Raw genomic sequence first — 16,608 nt, forward strand, 5'->3', positions numbered from 1 at the left:
AGGTAGATGTAGAATTGTTTGTGGTTAGAACTAATATGCGACTAATATAGGTACCGATCGTTGTGCTTCTGTAGAATAAATACTAGAAGAGATCATCTTTGTTGGGAAACGATTAAATGGGAAAAGAAGTTATTTAAAGAAAACTTACGTAGAACGGAACCGATGAGATGTCGAACGGGGAGATATTGCAGCGATATTTTACCAGATTCACACTCACTAGCCGCGTTTACATAGGGCTAGTTGCCAGATAGTGGAATTCCACTAACGAGACATTTTTTCCACTAACGAGACATTTCAGGCACCTTTAGATAATTCTGACGACTTATCCGGCCAGAAGGACCAAACCGATTGACAAAAATAAATACATCGTGGCGGATGAATACTTCAGGCCTAGACATAGTATAGATGTCGCAACTCGCGGCCTTCCCGGCAGTAAGGGCGAGGTATAGATGACGCTACTGCAGCAAGTCACTGGAACGTGGGAGTCGTGGAATGGAACGGAAGATACGGAACGGGGGCTTATTCGTTTTATTTTCATTTAAGAATTGATTTCGTGCGCTAGGGAAAGAACATTGTCTTCTTTTTCCTTACGTCTGCACCCCCCCCCCGTCCCTTCCATCCTTTGGATCAGCCAGTGTGCAGCAAGAGGGTTCATCGGAGAAAAACAACAAAGAGCAATCCTCCCTGAGCCTGTCAGGTCAGGCGGCGGAACGGGGAGGGCACCGGGGCACCGTGCCCCCCTTTGATTTTGGCATTTTAACATTAGCCCTATGGGCGCTGCATGGAAAGAATGGGACCAAAAGTCGGCGGTGCCCCCCCCCCTTAATTGAAGGTGCTCCGCGGCTACTGAACCCGAGGACCGTTCGTTATGCCCTACTGCCCACGCTTCTTAAAATTTCAGTAGTAGTCAGTTATCTGGCCAATGTTTCCGTATAGGGGTTGGCAAACACAACTGAGCCTCGTGAGTGGGATGAGTACTGGACACAGAAGTGGACAATCTGTTGGCAAGGAGCCCGCAAGGATAATATCTCGAAACTCAGGACTACGCATACAAACACTTTAAAAGCATCTAAATCTATACTATAATCGAAAGCCGCATTGTTGTGAACTACCGGCACGTGCGTCCAATCACCATCAAGAACGGAAGTCCGACCTACAGCAAGCACGACAGTCCGATCATAGATGTATTGAAAAATAACTAGCAACTTTAAACATCGCCTTCCTCAGCCACGCTCTACACCGCATCACATAAGAAAACCGCCAATATCGATTACAAAACACACATAAAGGAATTTCGTAGGTATAGATCAGAGGAATACTTCACCTCCTTTATCTGGCGCGTCAATAGGTATAAAGTAATCTTTGGCGTCTACGCACTAGCAACATCTATAATGCAAACAGCAGTTCATAAACCATCCACTAAAATTGTAACAAGGCAAGGGTTGGTCAAAATAAATTATAGTCACCGTGATAAATAGCAAACGAAATACAGAACAAGCACAACAAAGCATTCCACACTCGTTTAGACTGTACCTACAATATGCCTACATAAGACATTGCAGCAGTGTACAAGGGAAACATTCTTTAAAGATGCTAACGTGAGGAGTTTTAAAAGTTTGGTGAACATAGTTACGAGTCACTGCACAAGAAATGTCGCGGTCGCCAGCCGGCCCAGGCGAAAGAGTCGACGGAGACGGCGTCAAACAAACCCGAGAGGGGGTAGTTTCATCCGCATCAGCGGAGGCGCTCTCTCTACCAAGGTCGTCAGTTACCAGCCGCAGCACCCTGCTGGCGATTTGATAGCGGCTCTCATTCTCAGCTGGCTGAGCGCCATGTACCGGGTCATCCGGCTCCATGATTTCCCCTTTCATTAGCAGCTGCTGTTGTAGTTATTGTTGTTGCGTTCCTTTCAGCCGCTGCCGCAGCATAGCCGTACGGTTCTGGATGGTTCTCACGGCGGCAGCCAGGGTCACCAAATCCGTCTCCCCGTAGCCACACCAGACTCGGGAAAATGTACCGAGATGTACCGAGCCAATGTTGCAGCACTCGCGGCATTCATCGGTAGGACTCCGCCCAACCCAATGTCGGCACTGGCAGGAGCCCGACCAGTGGTCCAAACGAAACTGATGAAAATCGACAGCTGATGAGCGGTCCTCCACTGACGCCGGACGGGTGGCGACGGCGCGGCCGGTCCTGGAGCTGGAACAGCAGAATGGACCGGCCGGGACACGCGGCTCATCAGTCCATTCGTGCTGCTACTCCCCGTAGACCCCAGCTCCTTCGCTGCAGGTTCTCGCGTCTGCCGACCCGTCCGTCCACACCCACGCGGCTCGATAGGGGAGGGGAGGGCAGATATCGTTACGTCGCTTGAAGCAGTTCAGCTGCCGAGGCTCTTTGTCGCAACACCGCCAGCGCCGCGCATCGCAGCAGCACATACCGTGGAGTGCCAGCCTCTTCGCGGCAGACGCGGCATCGGGCAGCAGGGCACTCCACGTCGTTGCATTGTGGGCATCCGGCCTCGGGAGGCGGCCGATGCAGAGCAGGTACTGGCGGATGTCGATAACGACTGCACGGTCGGCCTCCAGGACGGAGCCAGGACAGCGGTCGACCCATATCGACCGGTACCATCCGTCCGGCCAGTTCCGCTGCCAGGCGCGCGCGCCTGCCGTGGCGCGCCTGTCGCGCGCGCGCGCCTGCCTTGCAGAAAGTGCCTACGTCGATCGGCGCTACCGTTGGGATAGACGGCGGTCGACCCATATCGACCGGTACCATCCGTCCGGCCAGCTCCTCCAACACCGCTCTTAGGGCGAATAGCTCGCCGCGCGTGCTAAAGCAGAGGGCGCCTGCCGCGACACGCACCTCTCGGATGTCGCGGTTCAGGGGGGGGGGGGTGGCCCCTCCTCCTCCATCTAGCACACCATCGGTGGCGGAGCTGTCTGACCAGATCAAGCTCGCCTCAGACGGGAGCTCCGCCAGACGACTTTCCGCCGCCTTGGCTCGCCAGCCGTCGCGCCCAAACTCGCTTCAGGACGTGAGTCTATAGCCGGCGCGGTGGCGTGGCTTCGTCATGGTAGCCTTGGGCGGGTTGTCCTCAGAGAACGCATTCGCATTGGCGAAGAGGCGAGCAGCGCCACGAGTCCTGAAAAGACCAAACAATATCAATAGACAATCAAAATTGTAAAAATTGGCATTAACTGCGCAACTGATGTTTGTTTGTTTGTTTATTAGGGTTTACGGGCGCTGCGGTGGTCATTTTGCACCCATGAAGCTGTTCTGGTGAACCTGCCCAACTGAGCAGTGATCATGCCATAACTTATGTTTGGCGTAGTGGCAGGGTTCCACATAAAATTTCGGCGCACGTCAGGTGTAACGTCACATGCGACAAATTCAGCGCATGTCAGTTGGGCAAACTAAGGCTGATGGTGATGGAATAATATAAAACGAGGGCACCAAAAATTGATCCTAAATGACCATACTTGGACATTAATGCAGACCCTCTCTGTATCACCAATTGTCAGAAAACAAGCAGGTGTTTCAAGGAGCGTTAGAGAGTCATGAAGCCAGGATAAAACACAGTGGCTACACAGGTCATGATTTTTACCACCAGAATTGAATTAAATGCCTATTGATGCTTTACCTAATATTTTGAAGCCTGAAATCTGATTAACCAAACATTTTTTTTCTTGTGTTGGCAGTTTAAAATTTGGCTGGCTTGAGCGCGATGCTATTGCTCTAGCAGAATCTCAAACGGATGTCTACCAAGTGCCACTCCCAAGAAAGTTTTTCAAGATTCTAAAACCACAAACTTAGTTGATGCCTGATCGTGTGATGGTAAATCAAATACCTAATAGCACTCCATCTGAGGCCAGTTTTACAAACAGAAAATAGCCACCTACCGGATTATTTTGCCTAAAGGCTAATTCACATATGGAGTGTAAATGGTGAAGCCCTCCCTTACCTACATGCCTATCGCGTTTACCCTCTGTATGTTGTACCTACGTGGAATGGATATATGAGGAGAAAAATTCCAGGCAGCTATTTTTGTTGGTAAATCGGCCATCGGGTAAAGTAATACTGGCCTCTGAACGAAAATTTGGACTGAGTGAGATCTGTCGTTTCTTTGGTGGTTTGGATAGGAGTTGATGATTTTAATTGAAAGATTAAAAGGAAAGGGTTTCAAGACAATCGGCATGACAAACCAACACCTTACCTGCAGTTCAAGTTTGTCGATTTCTTCATCAAAATCTAGTCTTCGTCTAGTCCACAAATCAAGATAAAATTACTGGATAGGTACAACTTCTTCTTCTTCTCCTTCTGCACCTCACCTGCCACCCCCTACACTTCTACCTTATTCTGATAAATATTTTTACATAATTTTCACAAGAATGCCACTCAACGGGTTACGGGGTAGATCTAACAGAGTGCAGGGCTTCAGTTTTGAGCTATAGAGTTCTCAGTGATTTTGAGACACCCAATATGTCTTTGGCACGCCGTATTTGTCTCTCACCGCCTGCGAATTCGGCGATATGATTGGTCGAAGGCCGAGGCTATGTGGGTCCAAGAAAAGGCCAAGATTCCTGCCAAGATTCTTACAGATAGCCAAAGCCGATGACTGACGTGACTGACGGCATGTTACTGCCCTTGGCATATTGCCAATGCACTGCTCCGTCATATCCGCAGTAATGTCAACAGTCATATCGGAAGTAATATGGTAGCTAAACGCAAAAACCATTTGGCGTATAGCTACCATACTTTTCCGATAACGAGACATTCTAGATCAATTTCTCTACTGTTGGCGACATCTGCTGAGAAATCCCAAGACCGAACGCAAGCACATAAAAGTAATGCACTCTAAGGATGAGTTCGAAATCTGGGAAGTGACGGATTTCATTCCTCAATGCCTGTCCCAGCCTTCCCCATTCCCCAATCCCCATGCTGTTCGTTCCGCCATCTATTGCCATGTTTCGCATTCGCACTTCATGAATTGACCACCCCGCCAGGCGCCAAGTAGGTTGGTATCAAGTTGGTATAGGTGTCGCATTGCTCTGGTCGATCAGGCTGAGCCGACTGTCTGGAGAGTGGAGCCGATCCAAAAAACGCAGAAATTGAAAAGACCGACTCCAAAGCAATGGCAGCATGCACATCAAAAGAGCGTAATTCTGTCATGATTGCGTCAGAAGCAAACATAATGGCAAGAGTTTCTTGTGTTTCGGTAGGCGCGTGTGGAGCCGCTGGACCGACCGGGGACGTACCCAAGGGGGGACGGACGGGGCGCGCCTCCCCCTAGGGGGTTTCAAGGCCCATGCTGGTAGAAGGCCCACGTTGGCCAAAATCACGTCGGAGACGAACGAAATTCATGGGAATCCCCCCAAAAATCACGTCAGGACAATCAAGGCTCTCCGACTCGCCTGCCACCTAGGGTCCTTCAATTTACTACATGGGGCCTCCTGTGAATAGCCGCTAGTGTCTGTGTCTGACCACTAGGGCCCCTCTGACTCCTCGGGTAGAGGGCCCTCTGTAGGTAGGAGGCTCTCTCTACGGGATTCCTCCGCTCCCCCCCCCTCGGCCAAATTATAGGTTATACGTGCCTGCGCTAAGCCGGGGTCGGAGGGAGGAGTTGACGACCGAATGACAAGGAGTACTCGTCCTGATAGTAAACATTTGGAATACAAACAATCCAAAGCTGTTCAGTATATTTATATCATTCGAGAGCAGTGCCTTCAATTTGGATACACTTAGCATTCATTTCCCACACCCGTGTACACTCCACGAAGGCTTCTCCGCTGCGGACTACCGCTTCCGCCGATGCGTCAGTTCATACCCTGATGGCTTGCTGGGGAGGGTGGCCAAGTGTCGCTGTGCCGCCAGGTGTAGTTCATCAGCCGAGGCGTCGCGCTGCAGTGTCCCGATGTCCAGCCTGAAGGTGAAGTCTGGGAAGGCGACCACCTCCCACGGCGGCGCGCTGGCATGCAACCAGAGGATCGAGCCGCAGGGCGATGCCAGCCGCTCGCCAGGTTTCGTGCCCCACCCCACGCCAGCCCGTCACCGATTTCAGTCGGCTGGGCATCTTCCGCGATAGTCCTGAGGGCTTGCCCTCGGGGAGCGCGTGCGCCTTGGCGAAGAGCTTCGCTACCAGCACGTCTCGCCGGGCGGCCAGCGGGCACCGGTATCAGTCCGGACTTCACCATCACTGCGTGGGCTGGGATAAACAAGGGGCAGCCGGTGATATACGGGTCACCGCCCGCATCTCCCTCTGGAGGAGTTCCACGTGGGATTGTGGCGTCACCGGGAGCCAGGTGGCGGCCGCGTGCACCAGCACTCCACGGACGTATCCAGACGCTACAGCGCAGAGCTGTCGTTCCTCTAGTCCCCAGCCCGGCGCTGTCAGCTTGCGAAGCTGCTGGATCCGGGGCGCACTCGGGAGCGGAGACTGCGACAATGGGCCCCGAAGTGAGGAGCCGGTTGAGGGGGTGGCTCCGAGTAGTTTGAGACGGTCGGCTGCTGGAACCGATTTTCCGTCGACTTTGATGGGGCAGTCCACGGCGTCCGCGGCGCTCTAGGAGACGACGAGCAGCTGCGTATTTCACCCGCTACCAGCGGGTGAAACCAGGAAACCAGGAGCCCAGCGCACCACAGCGTCCGTCGCCTGCTGCGTCCGGCCCCAGCTCAGCGTCGTCTGTTTCCATTAACACTCTGAAATGACAAAACAATTAGCAATTAAAATCAAAGTTCAGCCCCGACCAAGTTTAATCCAACTTGCCACTTCAGCATAACACAGTGAGCTGTCAGAATGCTGTTCTTTTGTGCTTTGACACAGTTGCAAAATAGTTACCTTCATGCGTATACCATAGAAGTAATTACTGGTTATTATTATTGGGGGAATTTTTGGCAGCAGTCTCGTGAAATTATATACTATCTTCTTTAAAATGACTATAGTTTTGCATTAACATCTTCGAGAAGCAGTGGTGGTATATGCTGTTTTGCGCTCAACATCGGTCACATTTTTAAAACACCAAATAACTGCTTTCCAATGACTACGAATGAACAGTGTAGGCCACGGGAAATAATAAAAAGTGTAATATCTGAAAAAACGGTGAATATCTTTCAATTGAAATTAATGTACACCAGTAGACATTCCTTTTTTGATCACTCTGATCCATTAAACAGCACTTGTATGCCAATTCATTAACTTTTGAAGGTGGGGGGTCTCTTTAGGGCGTTCAGGCTGCTCAATAGTATCTACACGCTTTCTGCTAATGTACTGTACATCCCAAGCACCGCGCATCGGTGCGGTGGATCCATCAAGCCCGATCGACGAAAGGCTGCTAAAATTTGAGTCACTGAACCAAAGTGAGCCTTTATCCATCCCCAGGTCACCTGGTCCGGCTACTTTCAAATCAAGCAGCCTTTCCTCAGTCGGGCTTGATAAATCCACCGCACCGATACGGCGGTACATTTAAAGACGGGAGTCGTCACAGTCGCCAAGGGCGTCGATGTCGAGCTCTACTGCCTCGTCACGGGCCATCCGCCGATAGTCCAGTGGCTCGAGGTGCGCGGCGCTGAGCCGACGCCGCTGCTCCACTCTGGTCATGTCGAGGTCAGTGGCCAGCAGCTGGTGGTGCGCCGGGTCAGGTCAGGGGACGCGGGCGTATGCCGAGATCGACGAGCTCGGAGGTGGGCAGCGCGGCGCGGAACACGCGACTGGAGGTGACAGTGACACGCCGCGCTGTCATCGAGCCCAGTCAGCTGCTGGTGACCACCAGCCAGCCCGCTCAGCTGACCTGTCACGTGACGCCGCCCCTGGCAGCCGGCGACATCGTCTGGTTCAAGGACGGCCGCCGTCTGCCCGCCGCCGCCAGCCGGCCGGCTCTGCAGCTGACCGGCGGCAACCGCTCCGTGGCCGGCATGTACCAGTGTCACGTGACCGATGACCTCGCCACCGCCCAGGTCAGGATCGGAGCGTTGCCGGCTCGGCTGCTGTTGTCGCTGGTTCAGCAAACGGTGCAGCCGATGGTCGACACTGCGGTCACATTCACCTGTGCGGCCACCGCGTCACCGCCGCCGGCTGTCACCTGGACGAGGGACGGCGTCAGCGTCGACCAGCTGGGCGGCAGGTTCCAGGTCCAGGACAGGCAGTTAAGGACGTCACTAGTCAGCTGACGATTCAGCAGGTGTCCCGGGAGGACGGTGGACTCTACCAGGGTGTGGCGGAAAGCTCAGCCGGCAGGGCCGAGGACTCCATACGTACGGTGTCGGCGGCTACTCGCTGTCGGGACACGTGTGGTGGCGTGCTGGCTGGCCGGTGGCGGCAGCGGCGCACCGCGTGCTGCCCAACGGCCGGCTGGCGGCCGCGCGGCAACCATTCGCTGGCCGTCCACCACCTGGAGACGGTCGGCGCAGAGTTCTACAGTAGCCTGGTGTTCCAGCGCGTGCGAGCCGACCAGGCTGCGGCGCCGCCCGGCCGAGCTCCGCGTCAGAGTGCCGCCGCGCTGGCTTCACCAGATGGCGGACAGGGAAGTGGCACTGGGCGGCAGCGTCGTGACTTCAACTGTTTGGCGGCCGATCAGCCATCGCCCATTGTTTCGTGGACTGGACTTTCAGTTCAGTCGCCGCGCTCTGAGGCTCCGCCGACGGGCGGCTCACCCTCCGTCGGGCGGCGCCGACGGCTGCCTGTCGCCGCCGACGATCGCCGAGATCGGCGGCAGAGAGTACGGCTACAGCGCCGACAAAGGCGTGGACGAGCCGCTGCGGCGCGCCGCGCCGCACAGCGTTACCGTGCCGGCCCGTTTCCAGCAGCGTCAGAGAGCCGTCTCGGTGGTGCCTGGTGCCGTCCGGTGACCGGCCGCTGCAGCTGAGCTGGTACCGGCGCAGCCACCTGCTGGCGACCCCGACCGAGCTCCGGTGACCCCAACGGACGGAGACGTCACTGTGCAGGTAACGGCTGCGGACGGCTCCTCCCAACTGACACTGACGGCGCCGGCGGCGCGACGGGCCGACGGCGGTACCTACACGTACGCAACAGTCACGGCGAGGACAGCACCACGCGGCACGTGACAGTGACGGAGCGGCCGGAGCCGCCCTCCGATCGGCGCGATCCGTGCTGGTGGCCTGTCCACCCAGGTACGACGGCAACAGCGTCGTGACGCACTACGTGGTGCAGTGCGTCGCCGAGCCGCCGGCCGGGTCTGGCAGCTGGGAGTCAATGAGACAGTGTTGGCCCGGCAGCGGAGTGCGCTGGTGGCCGGCCTCCAGCCCAGCGCCTGTTTGTTTGTTTGTTGTTTTCCCCCGGCCCCGTCACCGGGGCGTAGTCGTTCGGCTCTGGAAGGACCGAAAGCCGGCGGCCAAGGCCGCCACCACGTCGTCCCGTCTCAGGTCGGTGGGGCGTCCGTGAATGTTGCCCATGGCGAGGAGGCGGGCCCCGCAGAGGCACGGGCAGCGCAGCAGGACGTGTTGCGGGGTGTCCGCCTCCTCCTCGCACACCAGGCACCGGGCGGCCGGACAGCCGGCGTCCGCGCAGCCGGGGCAGGCGGCGGTCGGCCGGCGGCCGATACGGTGGAGGTACTGGGCTGACATGCTCCAGTGGCCGGCCCTAAGTTGATGCACGTCCACCGCGACCTCTCGACTGTCAAGCCGGACCGGCGCGGGCAGAGTCTGATCCGTGAAGATGAAGCGGTACCAGCCGTCGGGCCAGCTCTCTTGCCAAGAGCGGCGAGCAGTCCTGGCGGCGGCGCAGGTGATACTCCTGACGTCCAGGGGGGCGCCGGCCTGGTCTAGCTCGGCGGCTTCCCGCGCCAAGGCATCGGCTCGTTCATTGCCAAGCAGGCCACAGTGGGCCGGGACCCATTGAAGGTGGAGGCGGCGTCCGCTGCTGGCAAGCTGCAGAAGGAGCCGCCAGATGTCAGCACCCAGCTGGCTTGCCTGTGCCGCCGGGCCAGCGTCCACTGTCTGCAGCGCCGCCCTGGAGTCGAGGCAGATAATGGTGGTCGGGTACCTGTCCGGGTCCGGTGAGGTGTCTGGTTTGGCGAGCTCTTCCAGCGCGGCTCGAAGGGCCACCAGCTCGGCTCGTGTGCTTGAGCAGAGAGAGCCGGCGGGGGCTCTGACCGTGTGCTCGGTGCCGGTCGGGAGAGCGATCAGGGCGCCGCCTCCTCCGCGGGCGGTGCCGCCGTCCGCCGATCCGTCGGACCACACCCAGGTCGCCCGCTCCGCTCCGGGGAGGTCGGACAGCAGTGCCTCCGCCGCTGCACGGCGGGCGTGTTCGCCGGCGCTGCGGACGCACTCGGGCGGGACGGCGCAGGAGATGGAGATCCCCTCGCGTGAGGTCCATGGCGGGAGCGGTACGGCGACCATAGGCTCAACCGAGGAGGCGGCGACACCCAGGGTACCCAGTGTCCGTCTTCCCTGGTCGCGCCATCCTGTGACGTTGCGGAGTCGGCAGGGGACGGTGGCTTCGGCGAGCTCACGGAGCGGGTCCTCGGCGGGCAGTGCAGAGGCGCGCGCCAGCATCCTCGCGGCGAGGGTGGCGCTGCGCCCTCGTACCGGCTGCACGTGTTCGCCGTGAATCGGCACGGCTGCAGCGAGCCCAGCGGCGCGCTGAGGGTGCACACCGAGCCGGAGCCGCCCGGCGGGCCGCCGCTCGGCGCCCGGCTCCGACCTGCCGGGCCGCGCACACTGCGGTTGACGTGGAGCCCGCCACCGCCGCAGTCGCTGACCCACGGACGGATCACCTACGTCCGGCTGGCCGACCAGATCACCCTGACCAGGTCTGTCCGCCGACCGGAGCTGGTGCTGCTCCTCAAACACCTGCGGCCCAACACGGCATACTCAGCCACGATGAGCGCCTGTAACCGAGCCGGCCAGTGTCCTGCCGGCTCGCCCGTCACCGCCACCACAGAGGAGGGAGTGCCGGAGGTGGCGCCGCGTCAGCTGACCTGCCGGGCCGTGTCACCCTCCTCCATCGGTCTCAGCTGACGAACGGGGAGGCCGGCGGCCGGGCCACCAAGTATCGGGTCACCTGGCGGTGCATGGCGCTGCCAGCAGAGTACCCAGTGCACGTGCAGGAGGACGGTTCAACTGGCAATCAGTTGGTGCTGACGGGACTTGCACCATTCACCACGCACACGGCCCTGGTGGCGGCCTTCACGGCGGCCGGCTGTGGACCCGACTCGGCGCCCGTCTCCTGCCTGACGCACATAGACGTGCCAGCCCGCCGGCCGACGTAAAGCTGGTCTTGCTGTCGACAACGTCCATGCTGATGTCGTGGCTGCCCCCGAGGGAGCCGCGCGAGCCCATCCTGCGTTACTTGGTCTACCAGCGCAAACAGGCCAGTAACAAGCAGCGCCGTTTCGAGAGGCGGCGGCGGGCCTTTGCTAAAGGCGGGCGCGCTCTCGGCCAACGCCAGCTGCACCCTAGTCCGGCTGCACGACTGGCCGGCTGAGTGCTCCGTCCGCCGGTTCGAGGCGCGCCTGTGGCTGGCCGGCGGCGCGCGCTGGCGGCGCGAGGGCCCGTTGCGAGGGCCCGTTCCCGGCCGACCTGGACGTGGCCGAGTTGTGCAGTCTGCTGCCAGCCATCGTCTACCAGCTGTTGGTGAGCGCCCACAGCGCGGCCGGCACCACAGAGTCCACCGCCCGGCTGGCCACCCACGCCGCAGACGGAGCAACGATATCTCCGCTGCTGCCGCCAGAAAAGTCTGTCAATGTGGATTCGCTGGTGTCAGGAGGCAGTGACGCCGGGGCTCAGAACCAGGAGGGTGACCCGTCGGAGGGGTTACCTGTGACCTCCCACCAGGGAAGGTCAGCTATCACTGGGAAGGGTTCACTGCCACCAGCCACCAGGCAAGGTCATCTCCCACCAGTGAGTGTCAGCTGTCTTTGGGGGGGATCAGATGCAGCTGGGGAGGATCAGCTGTCACTGGGGAGAATTCGGCTGTCAGGAGAAATACCACTTTTATTATGGGGTTTGCAACAGCTGGAATGGCAGCTCTGTAGTTTGAGCTAACACCTGACATTAGCGCATTGTATTGTATTGCAATTTGCATTGTATTACCTTCATGGACAATCCACACGGGGCGTAGCGATTACAGTCTATGCATATTTTAAGCCTAGCACCCCAACAGCCAACCTAGCCAAGGATTTATGTTATCAATTTAATCTGAATCTTCTGAATGGAAGTGTTCACAAGGACGTAGCCCCTGCTGAGAGGAGCGTGTTGGCATGCCCTCTACATTCTGAGCGCACATACTGGGCTAGGGCAGAATTTGGTCTGAAATTAAATGTACGCACAAAAACATGCATAGCCAATTCCTTCACTGACAAAGGCTGGCTACAGCCTACCAGCAGCCATAACCATACCCATGAGGAGTCTCATAAACAAGATATATTAATTTTAATCCTGAAATGACTCCCATGCCTACAAGATGCAGAGGAGTGTGGTGAATTGCAAAAAAAAATACAACTAATGCAGCCACCCAGGAAGAATTCATCCATTCAGCATGCAGTTGGTTTTGTAGGTACTAGGATCAGTCAATGCACATTATGGTTCAGTCGCAAAACTTGCCTCAATCAAAGAAAGAAAATTATGATCGCCCATAGGGCAAAATTTTCTTGTTCATATTTTTGTATTACCTTTTCTCATTACTTCATGCACAACTTAAAATCATCAAACTTTGGCGAGCAACTGATTTATAGAGAGGAAAGTCCTTGCCAGTCGGGGAAACTATGGTAAAATCTGCTATTTTTAGCAGTCTGCTATTTTTAGCAGAAATCTGCTAAAAATGGGTACGCATGTGACGTCATCGTACCCAAATATAGCAGATTTGGGTACGGCCCCATACAAAAGCAGATCTGCACCCTAATTGAAGCAAATGCGCATCAAATGCCTGGCAGATTCATGATGAGAATAGTGCTGAGAGTGATCTCTGCTATTTTTGTTCAGATCCGACTATTTTCAAATTCATTATTTGAAAATAGTCGGATCTGAACAAAAATATCAGAGGGCATTCTCAACACTATTCTAATCATGAATCTGCCACGCATTTGATGCGCATTTGCTTCAATTAGGGTGCAGATCTGCTTTTGTATGGGGCCGTACCCAAATCTGCTATATTTGGGTACGATGACGTCACATGCGTACCCATTTTTAGCAGATTTCTGCTAAAAATAGCAGACTGCTAAAAATAGCAGATTTTACCATAGTTTCCCCGACTGTTGCTAGATTTCTCGACATCATCAAAACATATCTTTTTCCAAACATCAACATACCTATCTCTAACATCCTGAAAATATGACTTAGCAATATATTGAGGTTCCATACCCTTGACAAGGCAAATGTACCAACTTTTGAACCAAAACAACTGTACTAACTCTTAAATAAATTTGTGACTTCAACTTATACTCCCTTACAAAAAAAAAATCCTTGCCTGCTGGATCGAAAAGCAATAGAGCGCTCTCGCCCCACACCCTATTTACGTGAGACCTGCACAAACTTACCAGGTGTCTGCTGTCAGAACACGACACCGTATTCATATTGAAAAAGGGCATAGCGTATAGAAGAAAAGCGACTAGCGTCTCACTGACCTTAGGCCAAAATATTTCACTTGATGACTTCCACGCAAGGCCAATGCAGTGTAGATAGGCACATCAATATAGAAAGATATTTCCAAATATGTCTTTGCCGCGTCATAGTTGTAACACACTGCGGGGAACTCCAGAGATCTGATTGGCTAATATTAGCCAATCAGTAGCATATGTTACTGGAAACTGTCATAGTGGAAGTAAATTGGTAGCTGTTTCAGCTACCAAACTGATGAAGGAAATAGGTAAAATTGCTTATTTTACACGAACACCTGTCATACGCTAATCAAAGTAGAGCTAATGAAAATGGCATTATCCCACAAAGGAAAGTCAATTTGCCACGTAAGCCACCATGAATAGATTTGCTGAGCTTTTCATCACGTGTTTTTAACAAAAACAGTCAATGAAATAATGTAATTTACGAATTTCTAGCACTCACATGCATATTTTCGTCTGCACACCGAATTGCGTCCAGGATATTGGCCATGGCGTATTTCTCGGGAACACTCTGTTAGTGGAAATTCCACTATCTGGCAACTAGCCCTATGTAAACGCGGCTACTGACACATCCGGTGAATCTACCCGGCCAGAAGAGAAAACACGCACGAGCACTGTACCGCGAGTGTTGACGCGCCCATAACGGCGTGACTGTGACTGACGGTGTCGACGCGGCGCCGGCCGGCGGCCGTGGCATTCGTCGTCCCCGACGCGGGCGTTGAGCCGCCAGAGGGCGCGAGGAGCAGCCACAACAGGGGCAGTGGGTTAGCCGTAATTGGGGCGCGTGCGGTAGGTGAAGGTCATCGTATAGAATCATGGTTAGTTGTGGAAAGTTGCAACGGGATAAGAACGTAAACAGTTAATGCATAATCGACAATAAATAATACGTGAAGCGTTTCAGTTTTTTGGGATAACCGCCCAAACCACACCACCTACAGACACGATTCAACCACCAATCGACAGCTCTCGATCGTGGCTATGTGCGCGGCACATTTTTAATTGCATTTGCACCCCCCAAATAGCCAAACTCGGCCCCTCGACTATGTCGTCCGACGCTCCAGAGATGGCGCTGACTGTCTGCGTGACGTCAGCTCACACGACCGGCGATCGCCAATCATAAAACGTGCATGTCGCCGCTGGACAACCAATTCCAGCCTACTGTCTTGCTTTTGCCCTCTTGTTCTGAAAATTTGGTCAAGAAACATGGCGTAAAACCTTCATTTAAAACCAAATTTGCTCCCAACCACTTCGCCGTAAAACACCGCAATACGCACCAGACCATGTCATCAAGCCGTGCAGAGTACCAAGGCTTATTCAAAACGCTGGCGTTTGAGTCCTTGATGGCTCAGTTGGTAGAGTGGTGGACTTCTGAGGTGTGGGTCGCTGGTTCGTTTCCAGCTCGGGATGTTTTTAAAACGTACTTACATCTTTAGTTGCAGTACCCGGCCGCTAGGGTCGCGACCCCGTAGAGGTCGCTGCGGTCCCCACGTGACCGACCGGCCGCAGCCACGGGCCGGCGGCGGCGCAGTGTGGGGCGAGCGGGCGGAGGGGTTGGTGCGGTTACTGCGGTGCCGTCAGAGCGGCCGCTGCCGGACAGCGGAAATGCGGCATGATACAGACATGGGAGGGGGGGGGGGGGGTAGGTAAATGGTGGATGGATGGATAAAGAAATGATGGAGGGAGAGAAGGAAGGGTAAGTGAGCAAATGATTGAGTCGATGAGAGAACAAGTACAGAGGATGGAGCCGAAAGACGTTTTTAAAATGCGCTTACAGCTTTGTTGCAGCACTCGGCCGCTACGAATAACTACATTACCGATCCTGAGTGGCGGGCGGGGGGGGGGGCGAGGTACCTAGATTTGGGATAGGTTGGTTACAGAATTCCACAAAATACTGACAAGATTATCGATTATGTTTAGTGGGGACGGTGAAGGGCACAGGGAAGGGCACGGGGACAAGACGGAGACGAAGACGGAGACGGAGATGTAGCGGCCAGTGGAGGAGCAGGGACGGAGACGGAGACAAAGAGAGCGGGAGCGGGAGCGCGGGAACGGGGACGGAGACGGCGACGGAATCGGACTTCGGAGACCAGACAGATACAGAGACAGAGACAGAGACGAGACAGAGACAGAGGCGGAGACGGAGATGAAGCGGTCAGCGGGAGGGGGATGAAGACGGGGACGGAGAAAGAGAGCGGGAGCGGGAGCGGGAATTGGAGCTGGGACGGGAACTGGGACGGAGATGGGGATGGAATCCGAGACGAGACAGATACAGAGACAAAGGCAGAAAGGGAAGACGGAGACGGAAACAGAGCAGGCATAATTATATCTTTAGCACTGAAAACATTACCGATCGTGAGTGGTGGGTCCGGGGGGGGGGGGGGTGCAGAGGGAGGAAGGCGGGGGAGGGTCGGGGCGAGTCACTCAGATTTGGGATAGGTTAGTTACAGAATTCCACAAAATACTGAAAAAAAATAGCGATCATGTTTAGTATTACGAGCGTACCAATATACGTATAGCGTCTTGAGCTGGGACATAAAAACTTATATGTATCTGCGGCGCGGGCGGGGAAGAAGCCACTAGCCAGTACTTTTTTCAGTACCAAGAGGGGATTGGAGTGGAGGGGAGAGGAGGGGAAGGGAGGGAGTGGAGGGAAGGGGAGGAAATCGAGGGAGGGAGGGAGGGGGAGCGAAGAAGTGCGATGAAGGAGACGGGGAGAGGAGGGAGAGAGACGGATGGGGAGGGGTAAGTAAGCATACGATTGGATCAGTGATCGACAAAGTCAGAGAGCGGAGAGGAGGGAGGGAAGAGGGATGGAGGCAGGGAGGGAGTGAGAAAGGGAAAGGAAAAGAGAGAGAGAGAGAGAGAGAGAGAGAGAGAGAGAGAGAGAGAGAGAGAGAGAGAGAGAGAGAGAGAGAGAGAGAGAGAGAAGAGCGGGGCATTATGGACGGGATTTTGGACAGGACGGGAGGGTTTCTATATAGATGTTCAACGATTACATTAGCGCCGGTTAGGCGCGGGAGGGTGACCTAGTCGACAATAATAA

The 16,608-nt window shown here is 55.3% G+C and overlaps 1 long non-coding RNA gene across 1 annotated transcript; it reads right to left on the bottom strand.

Moving 5' to 3' along the window:
• Positions 1 to 1,065: 1,065 nt before the first annotated feature.
• LOC122392273 lies at positions 1,066 to 4,529 on the bottom strand. Its single transcript, XR_006258489.1, has 2 exons — positions 4,211 to 4,529; positions 1,066 to 3,139 (listed from the first exon to the last, which is right to left on the bottom strand). It is a non-coding gene; the product is annotated as an uncharacterized LOC122392273 (long non-coding RNA).
• Positions 4,530 to 16,608: the final 12,079 nt, after the last annotated feature.

Source organism: Amphibalanus amphitrite, unplaced genomic scaffold (assembly GCF_019059575.1).
Source record: "Amphibalanus amphitrite isolate SeventyFive unplaced genomic scaffold, NRLGWU_Aamphi_draft 000479F_arrow, whole genome shotgun sequence".
Lineage (NCBI taxonomy): Eukaryota > Metazoa > Arthropoda > Thecostraca > Balanomorpha > Balanidae > Amphibalanus > Amphibalanus amphitrite.